We start from the raw sequence: 20,783 nt of genomic DNA, 5'->3' as shown, positions 1-20,783 counted from the left end.
ACTCAAGTGCTGCTGGTCTGCGCTGCAACTCCAAAGCCTGTCAACGCCAACACTACCAGCGACCCACAAAAGGATAAATACCATTGCGCATGAGGGCATTTGTTTATTAAAAAAAACAATTAAAAACAATCTATGAACAAATAAACAAATGAGGAGATTAAAAAAAAATACAGACGTTGCTAGGATTTCGTTCAGAGGGTAGGAAATGCCAGTGTGCAACCGTCTTGGCAAACTTTATTCAGTATCACTGAGCATACACTGTTAATAGTCTTTAATCATGGGATCTCCCTTGACCCTAACACACACAATTTTAGTTCTGATACACCTTAGCTTTTGCATCCTTGCGATTTTACTGAACTTTTAAAAAAAAAAAAACAAAACAAACCACTTTCAAAAAAAAGGAATAATCAGCAAGTCAACACCTAGACAAGTCCTACCCTTGTACCTGCAGCTGAAGGGGCTCCTCTGACACAGGAGATGATGTGCACAGATGTGGAATGCATGAAGAAACGTAGTCAGTATGAAGCATACAGTCCCTGAATGTATTTCACATGACTTCATATATTCACTCTCAAGTTTGACAATGTATTTCAGTTGATAAACACTGGGATGGCTCATGCCACCATCCCTTCCCAAAAATGCAGGAAATGACAGAAATAGTTGTAGGACCAAGGCACACCATAATTTAAAGTTGTCTTCTCCAAATCAAAACACATCATTCTGCAGTAGACATAAATGCAAAAAAATATTTGTACGTTATAATTTGATTTTGGTTTAGACCAAAGTCTAGGTCATGCTTTCTGATTAATACCGGGAGATTTTACACTGAACCCAAGAAAGGAAAGTCCACACAAGCTCAGTGTTACGCACAGTGTAGATATGCTGACTTTCTGGCAAAGCCATGTTCATTTTTCCTCTTCCTTCTGTCTCTCAGCTTTATTTTAAGAATTCTCTGCTGCCAAAAGGTAAATAAAACTAATTAAAGAATACTCTACCAGTTCTGTATTTTAGTTATTGCTTGGGCGCAAACATGAGAGCACAGACTCAGAATAAACTTCAAACCTACCAGTCACACCAAACTTTGCAGAAGTACGAGAAAGTTCACAGATTTTAGGGCACCAAGTCTAAGCAGACCTTCTGCACAGAAAAGAGCTTCCAAACGCAAACACAGCACCACTAGCACAGTTGGGGTTTTTAAATACATGTATATACACAAACCAAAAGAGACTGCACAACTACTCTCACATCGGTTCGATTTTACCCACTTTTGCAACAGTGCCACATACATATATTGGGTCTAGTCAACGCTCCAGTCAAGTTTGTCAACATAGCTCCACGCCTAGCTATAAACTAAAACAACCATTTTGACACTGAATCCTCAAATATAACTCTTGTTGCTCTTTTTTTTCTTTGCATTTGGTACCAACTTCAAAAAAAAAAAAATCATTCAGTTGAAGCAAGAAGACTGTCTAAAGTTCAGTTGTTGAACACAGGGTAAGGTTACACGGAGCTTTTTCCACTGAAGAACGATGTTGAAAGTATCCTTAGTACTACAGTGCAAAAGCATTTATCTTTTCTGGCGTAAGCATGCATTTAATTTAAAAAAATTAATTTCTTTTTCACTGCATAGGTAGCGTAGTCATTTCATGCTTTCACATTTGCACTTCCAAGACTCAAAATTTGTCTTACAGATACAGCACAGCACACCTTGCACAAAAGGAAAGGAAAAGCCACAACCTGACTGCTCAGTACTTTTCTTTACATCTCACTTTGAAACAGCATGCTCATTATATGTTTTCCTCTTGGCTGGGGAAAGTGAGCATGCTTGTGTTTGCAGCTCCTCCTCTTTCAGAGACGCACAGCTGCAGCTGTAGTAAACAACCACTAGTCAGGAGCTGAGAAGGTCAAAGTCTTGGTGCTGCATCCATTTCAGCTTTTCTAAAAATGAAATTTCCATTTCAAGAAATTAATTTTTCGTTTCATTTTGTAGTTATGTCAAGGAAAGGCAAACCGCAATCACCCCCCAACAAAATACATCAAGACATAATACTTCAAAAGCCACAAGCAAAACACGTCAGTAAAAATAAGTATTTCCCCAGCTTTATTGATATACAAACACCTCATTTACAGCCTCATATTTTACTTGATTCGAACAACTTGGTCAAAACCAACCTTGTATTCACGAGACCTGTTACACAATGCAAATGACACTTACTGAAGGAACGAGCAGGGAGGTTGGCCATCCTGAGGAGCGGCGCCACTGGCCCTGCAAGGCTCACAGAGGCGATCCAGCAGCCTGAAGCACAAAGGCTACAGCACTACGACTTCGGGAAGGCTAGCCTAAGCGGGCATCATCCACCCAGTGATGAGAAAAGGCACACACCTTCCCTTTATTTTATAAGCTACCCAAAATCTAAGCAACTGGACGCCCTTCTAGCACTGAAACCTGCACCGAATTACACAGACCTTCCGCAACTCCACAGTGTGGCAGAGAGCTCCCCAAGCACCCCCCCATTTTCCTCAAAAATGTGGTCTGTATTTCTATTTAATTATGGTGGGTACCATCACGCACCACCTCGGTCTGGGTGAAGACGACGACGGTTGCTACCATGGGGCTTTGCAGCCCAAGCCCTTCGCTGACCCCACTCTACCACCTCCTGGGGGAAGACGAGCTGGTTCAGCCCCGCCGCACGTTCAGGTCTGGCTCATCCCGACAGAAACAGCTGGCAGAGGACTCCGCGATTAGCCTGTCCTGGAATCTTAAAGTTTATTTTTAAAAGTTGCTACACACAGTCTTCTTGGGCTCTCGGGGGCCTTTCCAGCAAAGGTTTTTCTACAAGAGAGTGCAGGAAGGCCTGGAAATATTACCACTAAGTATTGCTGGGGGGGGGGGGGGGGGAATTAAAAATACCTCATTTCCCATCCCCCCTTCTTTACAGGTCTGATACTGCCTCACTATCAGAAGCAGAAACCAAACAGTATCTCCCACATCCTAAACTCCTTCCCAGCCCCTCCAGCACACGTGCAATCACTCATCAAATGCCCCACGGTGTATCTCCTCCTCAGAAAGCCTCTTTTTTCCCCCCACAGCTGGGGGATAGAAGAGAAAATACAATTTTTCGCAGCCCCCTTTAAATGCTATTGACTACTCCATGAACTGGGGGGGAGTGCGAGGGGGGGGGGAGCCCAAGCCACCTTGTAAAGCTGCCAGTGTCCTAACAAAAAGGTTTGCCTAAAGAAAGGTGCTCCCCAGACTGCCCCCCTCCCCCTGAGTTCCAGGTACCAGACAGGAAAAGAAAGGGGGGGAAAAAAAAATAATAAAAGGGGAAAAAAAGAAGGAAAATACTACCGCTGCTGTTCTGGATGCAGTGGGGGGGGGGGCGCCTGGGGGTGCTGGCCCGGGGAGGGGTGCGCATGGGTGCTGCTCCCCAGCCGCCAAGGGAGTGATGTCATCCCACCAGGCTCCAGCCCGGGCACCCGCCGGCAGCATAGCGGCGGCAGCTCCGACCGGCTGCCAAAGCCTCAGGCAGCACGGGGGGGGGGGAATAAAAATAAAAAAAAAAAAATCCGCATGCAATGTTTCCTTCGCTATGCATGGTCGGTTTGTGACGATAGGTGACACGCCGGCTTGCGGACAGCGGTTTCAAGTTGATTACGTCCCATTAGAAAGATAGTCCCCCTCCCCCAGCACGAATAATATATTTAAAAAAAAAAAAAAGGCAGTCTCGGTTTATGCAGCCTTACGTCATCAATAAAATGCTCCTATCGCCCCATCTGTGACCTATTCAGCACAGTTACTAATCCCACGCTAAGACCACTTTGCCGTTCCTGTACATTTCAGAGTTGGAGACCAACCAGAAAGCAGAAAATGGAGCCCATATGCCAGCGCTATATAAAGCAGCCTCGCAAAGTTGCCGCGAATATCTACCTGCCGTGGCAAGACAAAAAGGGAAAAGCGGAAAAAAAAAAAAGAAATGGGGGGAAAACACCACCATTTATTTCATGACAGATAATTAAAAAAAAAAAATAAATCGGTTTACTTACTTATTCGGGGGGAGGGGGACCGCCAAAAGCCAGCAGGATTTTACAAGCTCGACACAAACCCCGACGCAAGCGAACTTCTCTTCGGTGCCTCCTGCCAAACTGCTCGTACCTGCTCCCTAAGCGCGTAAAAGGGCCGTTTTCCACGCAAGCCCGTTCGCGGGAAGCCAACAAGATCCCGAAAAAACCCGCTGCCTGGAGCGGAGCATCGCATCCCTGCAAACCGTGGAGGGGGATGGATATAAAATAACCCATCCGGCTGCTCCCATCCGCCTTCCTCCCCCCCACCCCCCCCAAAACCCCGCACCGCCCGTACGGGCGGTGCGGGGTTTTGGGGGGGGTGGGGGGAAAGGCGGATGGGAGCCCAAATTTCACCCCAGCGCGTTTACCCGGCTGCACCAGCAGCGGAAAGCTTTCGGTGGGCTTCACAGGGTGACGCCGGTGCCATGGGGCACCCATCTCCCGCAGCCGCTCCGGGCACACGCTTTTAACGTAAATACCAGCCGTTTGCTCCCCAGGCAGCGCCGGCCGACTTCTGGAAGAGCAAGTGTTTATTTTACAGAAGATGATTATTTTGGTAGAAGGTAATATAGCATTACACTCTGATTTTTATTCCCCCCCCCCCCCCCATATAGCGTTACACTCCGACTTTTATCCCCCCCGTATAGCATTACACACCGATTTGTATTTTTTAGATTTTTTTAAATATTTATTTTTACGTGTTAATTTTTTTCCCCACCCCCCCCAAAAGCGCAGGGGCACCGCGGCCGCCCGCCCCCCCCCCCCCCCCCCCCCGCCCGGGGACGGCAGCACAAAGGGCTGGGCTCTCCCAGCTCTCCGCTCATCACTCCCCGCTTATCGCTTTCTATTTTTTTCCCCCGCTTTTTTTCACCGCCCCCCCCACCCCCCCCAAAGCCTCAGCGGGAAAGTTGAGGGAAAAGTTCGGGCCGGCGGCGGGGGCGGCCCCCAGCACCCTGCGCACACACACACACACATCTCCCCCCCCCCCCCCCCCCCCCCCGCCCCCGGCATCGCTGCCGCCGGGGCACCGGGAGGGATGGAAGGAGGGAGGGATGGAGGGAGGCCACCGCCGTTAACCCCCGGCTCGCCCCGGCGGCGGAGCCCGCTCCGGCGGCGCTGAGGGAAGCGGGGGAAGGGGGGGGCGCCCTGCCCCCGCTTTTCTTTAAAATTATTTAACTTCGGTATAGGAGCGATTATTATTATTATTTTTTTAAAAGAGAAAGCTGATTGGGACAGCAGCAGCGAAAATATACGTTAGCCGTTTATTCTGATAAGAAAGGGAATCGGCACAGACCTGAGCAGAAGCGGCAGAGCAGGAGAAACTGTTTCCTTCCCCTGACACAGGGTCCCCGCTCTCCTCTCTCTGTCTGTCTGTCTGTCTGTCCGCCCCGCTCTCCCCGGGCAGTATCACACGCACGCACGCACACTCGCACACAGCACAGGCGGAGGCAGCCGGCGGCCGGGCTCGCCGCCGTCCCCGGGAAATGAATGGGGGCAGCCCGGGGAACCGCGGCGCTCGCCGCCGACTTACCCGCGTCACATGATGAGCCAGGGGCAGGGTGGGCCGGGGGTGGAGGCTCCCGGCGCCGCCTCGCCTCGCCTCGCCTCACGGTGGGGCCGCCGCCGCGACACCCCACCGGCCGCTCAGACAAAGGGCCCGGTCCGGACCGGTGTCCCCCTCCCCAGCTCCCGGCCCCTGCTCCGGCCGCGGCGGGCGCCGGTGGCGTCGCTGGCATGCGGCGCGTCCCCGCCCCCACCGGCAGCCGGGCGGGGGGAGGGGAGGGGCCGCGCCCCCGCCCCTCGGCCGCCCCGCCGCCCGGTGCGCCGCCCGCCCCGCCCCGCCCCGCCCCGGGGGGGTGGGGACGGGAACGCCCGGCCGCACCGCCCCCCGCCCCGGCCCCGGCCCCGCCCGGCCGCGGGGGGCAGGGCAGCGGGGCGCCGCGGGGAGGGGCAGGGCGGCGAGGCCTCCGGGGGCGCCGCGGGGAGGGGCAGGGCGGGGTCGGCAGCGGGGGCGCCGAGGGGAGGCCGGGGGCGGGGGGGGCGCTGAGGGCAGGCGGGGCGGGGCGGGGCGGGGCGGGGACAGGTTAACGGGGGTGGCGAGGGAGGCTCGGCGGGGTGCGGGGCGATGGGGGAGACCGTGGGGAGGGCACGGGGCAATGGGGAGGCTGAGGGGAGGCCCGAGGGGGGCGGGGCGGCGGCGCTGAGGGGAGCCCCGGGGTGGACAAGGCGATGGGGGCGCTGAGGGGAGCCCCGTGGGGGGACACGGCCGTCGCGACGCTGAGGGGCGCCCCGGGGACGGCGACACACGGGGCGATAGGGACGCTGAGGGGAGCCGCGGGGGGGGCGGGTTTCAGGGCACGGGGCCGCAGCGGGGAGCCCCGGGGAGCGGGCGGGGGCGGCGGGCGGGGCCCGGGAGGCAGGGCGGGGGCCGGGCCGGGCGCGGCGGGCCGGGGGGGCTGAGGCGCGGAGCAGGCGGCGCCGTCCCGGGGCGGCGCTGCCGGCGGGGCGCGGGAGGCCGGGCGGCGGGGGCGGCGTTCGCTTCTCTCGCTATCTCGGCTGGCCGGGCCGGGCCCTCGCAGTTACCTGGCGGGCTGGCAGGGGCAGAGCTCCGCAAACCTTTCTCTTATTCCCCCCCCCTCCCCTTTTCCTTCAGCTAGGCACACGGTAGCTTGCGAGAAGTACGTGAGGCGGCTTTTCTGCACGGAGGTCGGCGCTTAAGTCCGAGTCGCGCCTCTGCAAACTGAGAACTGCCTTTATGGGAAGATTTTTCACACGTAAGGGCTGCGGATACTGGGTTGTAAAGGCTTTAATAACAGTATACAGCGAAACAGTTCCCAAAATCTTAAAGTTTCTTTAAAACATAAGCTCTCCTTATTACATGGATGTTTTAAAAGAAGAACTTTAAAAACCTTAGGAAACAAAAATAGAAATCCTGAGCGTCGGTGTTAAACTTTAAGAAGCGAATATCTTACTTCTTTTCAAAAGTGTTCTTACACGTACGTGTTTACACGGTGGAATATTTTGGTGGAAAGATCCTGGCCCATGCCTGAGCGGTGTCAAAGCTATTAAGCTGGCCTGGCAGGTTACCGAGGGATTCCCTTGCCTTGGAGAGCCTTTTGTTAATGTAAAGCTGGTGTGGCTGTTTTCTGCCGCCTCCCCTATGGTTCGTGTTGCATGAAGTAAATGCGGTGTGGCCAGGCTGCAGGTGAGCTTTGACCAGCCCTGGCTGCTAAGATGGTTTCTGGGTAATGTTGGGGGGGATTCAATTTAAGGAAGCTTAATAGCCTTGTGAATATTCAGGGTGTCGTGCTGGACCCTGGCAAAAGCCGTGATCAGAGCAGGTAGAAAATGGCAAGTTCTTTATGGGTCCCCACCCCTCGTCCTCCTCACATTCAAGCTCAGCTCAGCAGCTCCAGAGGATCCCACTCGTAACAATAATTTGGTAAATAAAATGCAGAAAGAGGGATCCCTTGTCTAGTAGGTTGGCCCGTCGCCTGAGTGTGTTTGTAAGAGCCCGTATAGCTTGCCTGTTTACATAGAAAGCCAGGCTAAGCTCAGGTAAATAATTACTGCTAAAACGCTATTACTTTCAGTAAATACAAACTAATGTTTGCTACTCTACACAATATTTACCGAGGAAGCCAGAAGAACCAGAACCAATGTTTGTTCCCTTAGAGGATTTCATGCCAGCTGCCTGAAACAACGTCTATGCATCGCTTCGTGTGTTCTTCCTGTAACTGCTCCTCTGCCGCCTTTTGGCATAAACGGTTTAGGTAACATAACCCCCTCGCTATTTGTCCCTGCACCTTACCTCTATTTCCACAAGGTTAAAAAAAAAAAAAGGGCAGAATGGCAAATAAGAAGTGCTAAAATGGATATAAACAGAAGTCTACCTCACAGTCTATATAAATATATGTCTCCGCAAGCTATAAAGGGGATTAGGCATGATTTGCTATTACAATTTTGCCTCTAGTGTAATCATTTCCTTTGGAGAAAAGTGAGTTAAAATGGAGTTAAAATACAGTCTAATGACCCAAGCAACGTATTTCCTTATATTATTACTCTAGATACAGAACCAGTTCCAACAGCTCACTGTAAGTTACATACGCGATTCATTAGATGTCAGAAGATTTTACCCAAGTCAAAAGTTAACGTTGTAACACTTGTTTTAAAAGATAAAATATGCAATCCCACAGGAAGCAGGCTACTATAGAACACCGCTGGAATCCGGATATATCCGCTATATCCCCGGATAGATGCGTAGCTTATATTCAGATTTATCAATAAAAAACACGAGTATTAACATTCATCCTTCTTAACCACTTGGAACAGGGAGCAACGATGCCCCGGTGCTGAGTGTTCTGCAGAGAAAAACTGGTTTCTACCTACCGAGGTTAAAGGATTAATGAATACTTGGCACATGAGAAATGAATAGTGATAGCGGGAAGAAGATTGCATGTAGACAGTGTGATAAGGTGCGTAACAGAGAAACATCATGTTACACACGTTGCTGTGCCCTGAGAAGCAGACAAAGCTCCTTTCCGTTGAATTTCAGATAAAATGTTTTAAAACACCAGTATTTATTTTGTCATACTTAGAAATATTTTATTCTATATCTAATATAGAATATCTAATCTAATATCTAATATGTCTAAGGAAATCATCTAGAAGAGGGGTTGGCTGACTGACATTTGGTGATAGAATTTGTTCTCCGTGAGCTTCATTATGTGCTATGTTGGCTGTTTACATGGTCTGTTGCCTGCTACTAAGAACTATTGCCCATATGCATGAATTTGCCGGGCAGTATCTAAAGCAAAAAATATGTAGCTACATTCGCAGGAGAAACGTATTACATGATTATATATCAATAGATTGATACGGAAGTAGGGATATTACACATTAGTATTTGATATATATCGCAGATTTATAGAGAAATGTAGTTCTCAATCACATGCTTTTATGGAAAACCTGTCCTACTAAATCACCGTCTTGGCTCACTCCATATACCTGACCCCTCTGTTTCCATTCTCATCTAGCTTAACAAAGCTGAGTCTATTTGAAAATGTTCTGGCTTACATTTTAACACAGAAATACTTTGAAAACATTTAGTATTTCTAAAGATTTAGAAAGTTCTCGTTTTTCTTCATTTTTTTTCCTCTAAAGAAGGAACTTTAATCACATTTCCTATTAATCAATGGGACTTTTCAGCATGCCATTTTTTCGGAAACGAGAGTCTTAAATTTTGAAGCAGGAACCTTAACAGTGTATTGCCATATACAGTTCTAAAAATAGAAAAACATACTTTTGGAAGCCAGGAGAACAAATTGGCCCATGGAACATTTTTGGTTACTTACTTTTTCATAAGCTCGACAAGTGTGTTTACCTGCGTATTTTAGACTTTTTCCGTAACCCTTCTCCACTTCTGCCATATTGCCTACAAAGCAGTACTACTGATTCACTTTTATCGAGTCCCATCACTTACAATCCCAGATGGCTCTTTCCAGTCTTCCTGTAGCTGTTCTTCCCCTAATGGAGTTTCTTAAAACTTAACAAAAAGAAGGTCCTATAAAATCTCCCCATAACGTTCCTCAGCCTCTCATCTCTCCTATATTTGTCCTCCACTGATAATTTTCTTGACCATTCTTCCCCGATATCCATTGTCCTATTTGCATTTTGCCTTAGATCCTAATCCAGCAAATGTGCAAGTAGATAATACTCTTGAATCAATTTGGCGACTTTAACTTAAACATGTTTTAAGTCTTGTTTTTGTTTTTGTTTTTTTTAAAGTCAATCATAATGAATCAGTCATTTTTCAAAATAGAGGATGGCATCACCAGCAGAGAGCACACTGGAACCTCAGAACAAAAGAAAACAGAAAATCAATAGCATATTTTAACAATGTGAGCCTGAAACAACTAAAGATACATCTGAAATAAATCAGTAATGTGCTGAATATTGAGAGATTTTGTCATTTAAATTAACAACAGTTATAAAAAAATCACTCTTAAGTTATCTATTGTTTATTCCATTTCAGCTTGTATTCAATTTTCTAACTCAAATAAACGGGAAAAAAAAAAAAATCAACCTTGCCACCCAAACCAAAACCTAAATGCGTTTTTATTTAGGATGCATGGTTAGACAAAAGCTTTAACAAATTACATGATGCATTTTAGAAGACAGATTGTGTTCATTTGCTGAACTTAGGGAAACCTTTGGGTTGACAGATAATCAATTCAAATACCTGCAGTTGAGGGATTGTGTTACTAATTCCTTTCACAAGCCTTCCCTTTTGGATACAGGCACGTAAAAGGTTTCTTTTTGCCAAGGACTTGACCACATCAGCAGATACAGCCTTTTGGGTATGGTTGCTGTCTTGCAATCCAGCCTGTGATCATCTGCCAAGTGCCTGCTCCGCTCCTTCTCCACTCAAATTGGTGTTCAGCTCAACATGAATACACGAGCCGTGCGCCTTTATCCGACAGCCGCCATCAAGCACGAGGTTGCAAACTTTTTGGGGGCAAGGACGTCAGCTTCTGTTTCTTTGAATCTACTTATGAAGTATTTCAACATGCACGGCACTCTACCATCAAATGCTAGGGTTTATTGTCAACTTCTAGGTGGCCATTAACCAAAATGGTCAATCTAAAACGTGGAAGTACAACCGACAAGTAGCACTATCGTATTTCACATGGCTCACTCAAACAGCAGCAGTAATATTCCTTGGGTATGAAAATCATAGCTTTTGTACACCACATTTGTGTTTTTTCTGTACTTTGTATAAACCAATTGTTTGTTCTTAGACAGACGATCAGGAAATCTTCCCTTCAGCTCACTCTCCTTAAAAAAAACCCAACAAAACCAACCTAACTCAGCGCATAAATGGCAGTGTTAATGTACACAATGCAGCCTCTCTGATATAATAAAGTATATAATGGAGAGTAGTTTGGTTACACTGCACAAAAGAGGAAAATTATAATCTGGTATAATAGGTGCATGTTTTTCTCCAGGGACAGAGATCAAAATACTCAATTTGCCAGATTTAGACTAGCAATGTTGCCAAGACATATTCTAGCGAAGTGGGGCCACACAGTATTAATGCTTCACTCCCTTGATCCGAAAGCTCTGTGCCCTTTCTATAACCTCGGGTTGAGATCATGCACTACTTTTTTTTTTTTGCCTTCTTTTAGCAAGAGCCCTTGAAGGGTTATGAGCTTATTTAAGAGGCAGAAGAACAGGAGGGACAGTTCCTTATTTAGTATAATCTGACATTGGCAAAAGTTAGTAGGGAGTAGGAAGTCATCAAGGAACGTGTTCTGGGAAAGAAGGAGGTTTTGGGTTTTGCATCTCTCCGATGTTTGGTTAATGTTTTTGTAAGAAAAAAAAGTGGAGACAAGCACTTCCTGGCCCTGGACACTGTGTCAATTCAACGCCCAGGAAGGGAATGGTCTGCTCTGGATTTTAATTTCAAAACTCTGTATTTTGTAGCTGAATTTATCGACCTAAACATCACCCGGAGAAAATGTCTTGCATCATTTTAAGCTCCATGTTCAATTTCATTATCTCAGCTCCTCGTATTGAATACTGTGTTGTTTGATTGTTTAGGAGACAACAAGAAAAAAAAGGGATCTCTGAAACAGTTCTTTATAGAGAGAGGTGTACTTTATTCTCATATGAACATTAGAGCTACTACATCTCTTTCGGTAAGATAGAGACATGGTGTGGGACAATCTTTCCAAATTTTCCCTGTAACTCCCCCTGTGTTGTGTTCTCTGTGGCTCCTGGTTATTTTGCACTCCACTGTGTCTCCGTAAAATTGGAGATACCTACTTTGTTCCCTGTGCGTGGTTTTCATATGCTACAAAAGAAGTTCTGCACGTGAAAGACCTGGAGAAGCAGTTTCAAAGCCAGAAGAAATGTTTCAGAAATGGTTGGGGTTTGCGCACGGGACTGAGAAGCGCTCTGCAGGCAGGTTAGCAAAGGAGCACGTTCAGCTGGGCATGGACGTGATTTCGTACCTAATAGGCAGCCAAAAACATCTGGGATGTCTTCTTTGTGGATATTATCATAACAATCTCCCATGATTTTCTTGACAGGTTTTAGGTATAACAAATATTTTCAAGAAAATCTGTTTTTTCCCAGTTGTTTTTAATTCAGCAAAGTGCTTTGTTCTCCATGGAGGTATTAAATAAATTACAACAGAATAAATCTCCAAGCAAATAAGGACTTAGGTGCTTTTTCTTTACTCAGACAGCATTCCTCCTCTCCCAACTTCCACCCTGTCTTACAGATGCTGTCTTGTATTATTAAGACACTCATGTTGATATCTTCTGTTTTGATCTCAAGGCCACGCAACTTGGCTTTTCCGGTACCAGAATCTCTTGGATTCGGGAGATACTTTCCCGGCCTCAAGAATGGAAAAGATTCAGAATCAGAGTGGAAATGGGACACATTGAAAATGGTTCTTTTCAACACTTCTGTTATTTCATTAGGTTGGCTTGAAATGCCTGGGTTTGCACCTGGGCATCATGGACATATCCATGGTCGTGGTGATTTCTGGATCGTGTGATTTCTGGATCAAAAGTTGATGGCTCACAAGCGTTAAGAGGCTTCCTCTGGGCTCAGTTGTACATACCACATTTCAGATGAGTAAATTATTTTTTTCTTTAATTAGTTATATTTTTTTTTAAATGGGGAATTTCACAGATTATTAACCATAGTTGTGCCACTGGGTATCAACCCAACAGCTGAAAACCTAAGCATCGTATTGTAGCAATTGCTTACTTAATGTCTGGACTTGTTTGCGTGGTTTTTGTTTTTTAAACTAAGAGAATGAATTCATTTGAGTGACTGAAAAGCTCAGTAAATACCAGTACCAATTCTCTTTCTAATGACAACTGATGACATGATTTTTACAAATGGTTGAGCACTTGGCAAATGCTAACCATAGAAATCGAATGAGCTGAAAGAAACTCCGGTCTGCCCTATTGTCGCTACTGAGCTGACAGATGGGAAAAAGAGGAGGAGGTTGTGATGCTCTCCCAGAAGCCCAGGGGCACACCGCAAAATGACTGCTGAAGCATCTTGAAAGACTGTAAGTGAGAGAGAAGCAGATTTCCGAAGAGCAGACGTCACCTATATTTTGCTTTAAAAGTTCTAACACAGCCCCTCCAAACGGGCTGACCAAGTTCTCTGCAGAGCAGCTAGCACCAGAGCTCATTCGAACCTTAGCAGCGGAGGTAAAACTGAATTTCCACGAAGGAAGGAGGAGCTGGAGCCAGGCCGCCTGCTCCAGCAGCTGCTGGGGGAGCGGAAGGGCAGGGCTACCATTACAGCTGCCCCAAGCAGGTGGCCCAAACGCCAGCATCTGCCGCTGCCCTGGACACCGTCACCTGCCTGGGCACCATCAGCATGGCCGGGGCGCTTTGCTACCCCGGCCGTCTGCTGCTGCGAACAGCTGCCCGCTCTGCCGGTGCCTAAGCAGCAGGGAAAATCCCCCGGTATGTGGAAAAGCCTGTAAGCCTCAGAATAAGAATTGAGAAATCGGTGGTGGCAGTCTGTTGAGATCAGATCGCTCGGCCTTGCCTTTCCTTACCTGTCTTTTTTTTTTTTCCCCTCAATTAGTCGAATGTGTCTCCTTTGGTTTTGAAAAAAGTGACTCGAGAAGTTAAAAGTACCAAACTTCAGTAGCTTCACCCATATGTGCTGCGCGCCTCAGGCTAGACAGCACATATTGGTAGCCAGACTGAGAAGAACATTTACCACATTACCTCTTAAAAACTCACTTTATTTTTCTTGTTGAGCTGGCTCCCATCCAATGTGACACTCCAGCGTGAGCCATGCAGTGACAGCAACAGCCTCCATGGAAACACACCGGAGCATGAGGCCAGCCGTGGGGTAGAGAGAAAAGGCAGCTCCGTCCTTCTCCTTAGTCTGCTGCGTATTTTCTCTGAACAGGCTTTCTTTTCATTTTTAAAGCGTTATTAGGAGCACCCCTCCTATGCCACCGCGTCGTTGGTATGTCTCTTGTAGTGATGCAAAGTTACGCTGAACCTGGAAAACCTGGGGCTGATTGCAAGGCATCACCATCTCACAGCCCCAGCACTAGGGACCTCCACTCCTCTTTTTTACATGCTGGAGCCAGGAGGGGAACCTGCCTCTGTGACCGAGACACAAATAAATGCTGGCTGCGGTGGGTGGAGGTTTGAACGCGCATTGCGGAGCGAGGGGCTCTGCCCTGCCGGCAGCCTCGTCGCTGCTGTGCTGAAGGCGCTGCAGACTGAAGGTCTCTTTTCGGCAAAAAGGAGGTAGAATGCAGCAAAGGGAAACGGTATCTTACAAATTTCCTCAACGTCTTTCAGAATTTTACATACCCCCACTTCGCCCAGGAACAGGTTTATTGGGAAAAGGGTGGGTGGAGGGGAGATCTTAAGCAGGTTGCTCTCCCAGCAGAGTAACTGGGGAGAGTCTGATGGTCAGGATGCCCTGAGGAGGAAATCCCTCATCGTCGTCATGGCTATCACCGTGCCTGCCTCTCCATCATACCGAAAACTCACTCCCCCATCTAATAGCAGCATGCAAAGTTGTCTAATGCCATTATTATATAATCGATGATATAATTTTCCCTTAATATTTCTCTGAAATTTTCCTTTTCTTTTCCCCCAGACTGCCTTGAAGTAAATCTCTCAGCCTGACTATCCACTGTTCGATGCAGACAGTGAACCGGGTAGCTGTTTGGCGTTGTTTCAAGTGTTTCAGCGTTTCACAGACGACAGGCTAAATCTGGCAAAATTTGCGAGCCTACAGGCTAGCTGCTACTGTGCTCAACTTCTAGACACCTGGCTTTACATCCACAGACAACACGACAACACCGACTTCTGCCGCACATCGCTCGTAGGCTCCTAGTACTGAATTCGTGGTGTGCAGTGTGAAATACCCATTCTGTATATGTCACGGGGAGAATCAGGTGCCTGGGATTCACCACAGCCAGAGTACTGAGCCTCTTAAACTCACAAGAACGACTGAAATCAGTTACATAGTAGAATTTCCCCTGTCTCAGCACCTAAGGAGCATAAGCACGGGCTGCGAGGCAGTACCTTTATGGGGTTGGGAGTCACAGCCTGCTACTCTCTCGAGCTGAGCACCTTAGCCATCTTTTCCAGGGGCTGAATCAGCTCACTTTGTTGGTTTTTTTTTTTAAATGATGCATCAGTACCCCGACAATATTATATATATTATATATATATGACAATATATATATTACAATATGTAATAAGCACATTTTAATGTATAATGCTTTAATAGATATGTTATGAATAATAATACACAGCAGGCACCTAGGTGATGTATCTCCTACCTCTCTCATCTCCCAGCACCACTCCTTATATTAGCTGTGCTTGTCTGAGGGACTGGGATATTTCTGACTAGATGCGGACTGTAAGCATTTACATCAGGACCAAGCACCCTTGCACCCTCTCTAATGGAAAAAGATACTCACCTTTAGGGTCTGACTCATCTCATCCTAAAATAGGTCTCTAAATTTTACTGGTATCGCCAGACATCTTTGTCGTACCCAGTGGGCATCAGGAGCACACTTGGCTTCAGCGTGGACTCCAGCTCTTTTGACACCAATTCGGTCGCTCCTCATGTCTTTGCTGTCCCAAGTGCTTTGGGTGTTTGTGGGTAACACCAGGTCACCTAGGCTAATTCTGCTCTGAAATCTTTTAGGCATTAACAACAGATCTTTATACATCTGGCCACTGTTTCCTTAGTTAAATTTCCTCACAAGACTCTTTGTCCCTGGTGTCTCAGACACACAGGAAAACTAACTGCACAGCAAGCCGTCATAAGGGAAGCCAATCACCTGGCTTCCTAAGTGATACTCTCTGATCTACTGAAATTACTTGTCTGAGATCGCCAAGGGCTCTAGGACTCCAGTTAACATCCTTAGTATCTGTTTCCAATGTATGAGACTAGGTCCTGAGATGATGTCAGTTTGAACATCTACATTGAGTTAGTGGTCCTGGGCGTGTTTATCAAGCTGGGGATGTGGCCCATGAACTCTGTGTGTCTTCCCAGTATCTTTCACATCACTTTTCACCTTTTCTCCTCCTTCTCCTCGCCTATCTCTCATTCTCAGAGAGCCTGATCATTCCAACATCTTTATAGTGTAATACATTAAAAAGAAACTTTGTTGGCTACCTTAAAGCACTTTATATCACTTTAAATCACTCACACTACCACAGCAATACTGCAAAGAATGCCATCTAATTTACATAAAGTCACCCAGAGGTTAATTAGTATATGGAGGTAAATTTCCAAAAGAGTGCACCAGGAAAAAAGCAGCAAAAAGCAATTCTTTCCTTAATTGGTTTTGTACACACACCTCTCATTCTATGTTTTACAAATGTACTCGGTAATTTCTGTCTTCATTTTCTGGGCAGATTGCATGTCAGGTAGAAAGGAAGTCTGTCATTGTGTCTGTCTGAGTGGTTACTTGCTGACCTTTTGTTGTGGGATAGACTATTTGGAAACATTGCCATCACATGCCATCACAATTGCATGGTAGGCGCTGTAATGCTACGCTCACGTGCATCCTCTACAGTGGAACAAAAAATATAATCCCCAGTTATCTTTCTATTTGAATAACGACTGGGAAATGTTGATAAAAACATCACATTAGAATGACATAAAATAGTACACATCCCCAGCTCTGTCCCCATTGTGGAACGGAGGGAAGGTGCTCACCTGGCGAGCCCACGTGCCGGAGGAAGACCAGGGCATTTAATGTTAGTAGGGAGGGGCAAAAGTGATTACTTATTTTTTTTGAAAAGAAACACTCTGAGGGACCACCAGAAACCGTCCCCAGGTGACCAAGGAAGAAGACCATCTCGGAGCCTTGCTGGATTCACCTCTGACTCTGGACACCCAGAACTGTGTATTGGCTCCGTACCCACCTCTGGATCCTGAGACTTCAGTGGAAGTGGTTATGCTTTTCTACGAGAGCTTTAATGGACACAGTCCAGGTTAATTCGAAGACCGTCCTTCTCTCAGCAATAATAGCATACACTTCCACTATCACGACCCAGAAAACATGATGGGTTACACTACAGTGTTTCTGATGAGAGGTTTTAGCATTAGCATTTACTGCAACTAGACTTCTGCCTAAGCCTGAATCGATAACCTAGAAATGCTTAACAATGTTGAGTTTGGCTTTTTAAATATGAGATAAAAGCTATGTTTTCTTAGAGGCTTTGGAGCTATTCTAACCCCAAAATGTGTCTTTCTCCGAAGCAAGTAGGAGAAATCCCTACAGCAGGGTTGAATAGCAGTAGCAGACTATAAAGCCTTCAGCTTTATTTCTGTCTTCTCCACCAAGCTGGTTAGACACCTGACAAAGCGATCGCGATGGTGGAGCCAAGGATCTACTCAAGTTCATGCTAGAAGCAGAACACCTCCTGCCCCTGGATGCAGTGTCAAAACCACGGGCACGCCGTGCTGCACGACCTCCGCTGCCTTCCCGATCGCTCCTCCCCTCTCTCTGCAGTAGCAAGGTGGTGGCTCCACCACCGCTCCTGTGAAGGATGAAGTGGGTTTGCAGTTCTGTAACTGTTATTTCTGGTGAACATTTCTACAAAGGCTGCCTAGAAAGCAGACCTGATGCAAACGTTTCCATGGTGAGGGGATACACAGTGGTACAGCCTCTCCTTGGTCACATGAAAGCAGATGTTACATTCGGCAGCGGTAATAAGGTAACGGGAGCCCTTCCGTTTTCTTTGGTCATGAATAAATCTGTCCTTGACAAGTAACATCCCTGTGTTCATTTGAAAGTTGTAATATAATAAGAATACCAATAATCAATGTTGAACTTATTTATTCTATTTACGCATGCATTATTCCTTCTTATTCTCTGTGCCTAAGAAAGTGTTCTTTCTCTTCCTTTAAACAGCTCTTGTCCATTGTTGGTGTTTACAATCTTCTTATTGTTGCTGAGGGTTCTCCTATTCCCTCCCTGTCATCGTTTAGCAAAGCTAAATGCATTTCGTTATTTTAATCTTTCTTGAAAAGTCAATCCCTTAATTAGGATCTATGGTCGTGGAGTTCCACCGGGTGTCTGCAGGCTAAACACCACGAAGGCTATTTTCTTACTAATTGTGCTTACAGACAGGACATTTGTTAGTGTTGTTGATGGCATTAGTTTGTTTTTTTTTTTTTTTAAAGACTGTTTATCTAGGTGAGAGGCAAAAGGCAGAATTCATTAAATCAGATTTTCAAAGGATCAAAGCCTACAAGGCATAGAAAGTGATTTTCTTGGTTGGGATTTTAAACTGAAACATGCAAAGACAAACCTCAAAGCCAGGGGTTTGGAGAATGAGCATGTCAAAATCTCTCTCTAAAACACAGAGATTTTAAGATTATGCTTGTGAAAGAAGGCTGTCAAATGTTGATCCGCTCTCTCTCCTACCAATTGCTAATGAGCATCAAAAAATGTGGAAACTCTCCTTGATTCCTAACCTACCGAATACATTTTGCTAAAGAGACATTTGGAGATTCAGTGGGAAGAACAGTAATGCCAAAAAAAAAAAAAAAGCCTACCTTGTCCTTTCTCACTTTTGACTCCAGTTTTGCTCGCTCATCAGTCTGCATGCAAGTTTTTAGGAAGGATTTAGCTCTTCTAGCATGCAATGGAAGAAGAATCAAAGAACCTTTACACAGGTGTGTGTGAGACATCACAACAACTTTTTGAAATAAGTTTTGATGGGCTTCTCAGTGTGTCATTTCTTTTCTGTGTACCTCTTAGGGATGTAAATTTTTTACACTTGCAATTGCCCTCCAAAGCACCACACATACTAGTCTAGACACAATAAATGTAGTAACAACCTACCTGAGGGATGTACCTTTACCCTGCATATAAATTTACTGTAGCTTGAATGTTTCTTGTGCTGGGATATGTCCCATTTGATTCAGTTCTATCTAAATTATTTCATTGCCCATGAGCTAAAACAAAAGTTGCATTGTTTGGACACACAAGGTAACGGTATTCCATCAAGGTGTGCTCAGAGTGTGTTTCTATCTATACCTCCTCTGTCCACCACTTCATAATACAGAGGTTATTAGGATCAGCTGTGTGGCGTGGCTTCCTCTACAACGCTTGCGTTGAGTCCTGTTCTGTCACTCTGCTACGTTATCCAGTCACTTCTCCTGGGTGCCGCATTGTAATTTGCTGTCCACTTCCAGTCTAAAAAGTAGTCTTTTTAAGGCATTTCTCCTTCACGTGGGAGATGAGTCCTAGCAGCTGGGACTTCCTAGTCCTTGCCATGGCCACAACTGAATTTTTCACATCAGTCCTAGACCTGATGTGGCCTTACCCCTGGTGACAATTGCCAAGATGGCACCAGAGGACCACACTAACAATTTAGCTATGCGGCTAATCGCACGCAAGTGTTTGGACCTGTGCCCCGGTTACTGGCACGGATGTGACTTGAGAACAAGTACCTGTTGGGCCATACCGTTACTGTGCCTTTGGGGGTGCCCGTGTCTTTCTATATGAGCTTCACAGTGTTTTGTGCCACCTGTAGCATCTATACCTCCCCTGAGAGCAATCGCTGCACCATGTCCGCATCGTCCATCTCATTCCCCTCTTCCACCCCTCTGTTACAGCTGCTGAGGTAGACAGGCTTTCTCTTCCCTGCTCTCCTTCTGCCCATGCGACCTTTCCTGTGCCACCCACACAGTGGCTTAATTTGAGCAGCAGCAGAGCTTACAAATTTCCCCAGCACTGTGATTTAAGCATTCTTGTGGTATTTAGGAGCTGCAGCCTAAAACCCTGACAGTTCAAGAACTGTCCCATTTCCAAGGTGAGATGGCTAACACCGAAGCCCAATAGGTTAAGGCCCCTCTGGGAATTTCAGAAGAGGCTGGGCGTCTTGTCTGGAGCACAACAGATCTTAGGTGAAAGGCATTTCCTGACACTGAGCTGCATCTGAGCCGGCTCAAAACTTTTCTTTGCGGGATTTGACAGCAGACCAGGATGTTTCTGGAGAGTAAACGTCTAGTGGGTTAGACAGTGCTGGAGAGTAGGCATTCTGGATCCCTGGGATTTAGGCACGTGGATTTTGTCAAAGTCCCAATATAATTTTGAAAGGTGTATGTGTTGCCTGCTCCTCAAAAAAATCTGGCAAAATATTGCATGTGCTAATACCTGTATACCTATCTATATACCTATATACCCATATACCTATACCCATATACCTACTGACTTTGATTTTCAATGAAAACCCTGTATTTACAGGACTAAATGACGAGTCTGCATCAAAAGGCCCTTGGCATGCAGCTCGCCACTGTGCATTGTACACTGCAGCTCCGTCCCAGGCCGAGGTGCCAAACACTCTGAAGTTCAGCCATCCTGGTACCGTAAATGGGGAGATTCATTCCTCCTGTGTAAATAGGAGACAATCTAGCTTCCAGGTAGCACAGAAAAACAGAAGTGAATGCTTTTCCCCTTAAAAGAGTAAAAAGCATTTGTAGAGGGAAGACCCATCCTTTAAAAGCATGAAAAATATTTAAATTTGGCAGAGAACAAAATATTTTGAAGTGATGAACACAAAACAGGCACTGACACCCCTACTGAAACGTGACACTGGTTCCAGGATGTTCAGGCACTCCTGCTGGGACAGATAATCTGCATTTAAATTACAAGATTCAACCATATGTCTGGCTGGGAA

At 46.4% G+C, this 20,783-nt stretch overlaps 1 protein-coding gene and 1 long non-coding RNA gene across 6 annotated transcripts in view; one reads left to right on the top strand and one right to left on the bottom strand.

Annotated features, from left to right (window-relative positions):
* Positions 1-5,664, bottom strand: part of KLF12 (KLF transcription factor 12) — a 259,944-nt gene extending 254,280 nt beyond the window's left edge. For 2 of the 4 annotated variants that reach the window (XM_076362829.1, XM_076362866.1), the window contains exon 1: positions 5,594-5,664. The gene's annotated coding sequence lies outside the window, so the exon portion shown is untranslated. Of the gene's footprint in view, positions 1-4,044; positions 4,258-4,541; positions 4,557-5,356; positions 5,538-5,593 lie in introns of those variants that run through there. The other 2 variants (XM_076362848.1, XM_076362839.1) reach the window with 2 other exon arrangements.
* Positions 5,665-6,637: 973 nt separating this feature from the next.
* On the top strand, positions 6,638-10,156 carry LOC143158266 (uncharacterized). 2 transcript variants are annotated; one of them, XR_012994998.1, is made up of 4 exons: positions 6,638-6,836; positions 7,704-7,835; positions 8,395-8,537; positions 9,850-10,156. It is a non-coding gene; the product is annotated as an uncharacterized LOC143158266 (long non-coding RNA). The 2 variants fall into 2 exon arrangements; XR_012995048.1 differs by lacking the exon at positions 7,704-7,835.
* Positions 10,157-20,783: the final 10,627 nt, after the last annotated feature.

Source organism: Aptenodytes patagonicus, chromosome 1 (genome assembly GCF_965638725.1).
Source record: "Aptenodytes patagonicus chromosome 1, bAptPat1.pri.cur, whole genome shotgun sequence".
NCBI lineage: Eukaryota > Metazoa > Chordata > Aves > Sphenisciformes > Spheniscidae > Aptenodytes > Aptenodytes patagonicus.
The sequence above is the reverse complement of the archived record's forward strand: the minus strand, read 5'-3'. Positions and strand labels throughout refer to the sequence as shown.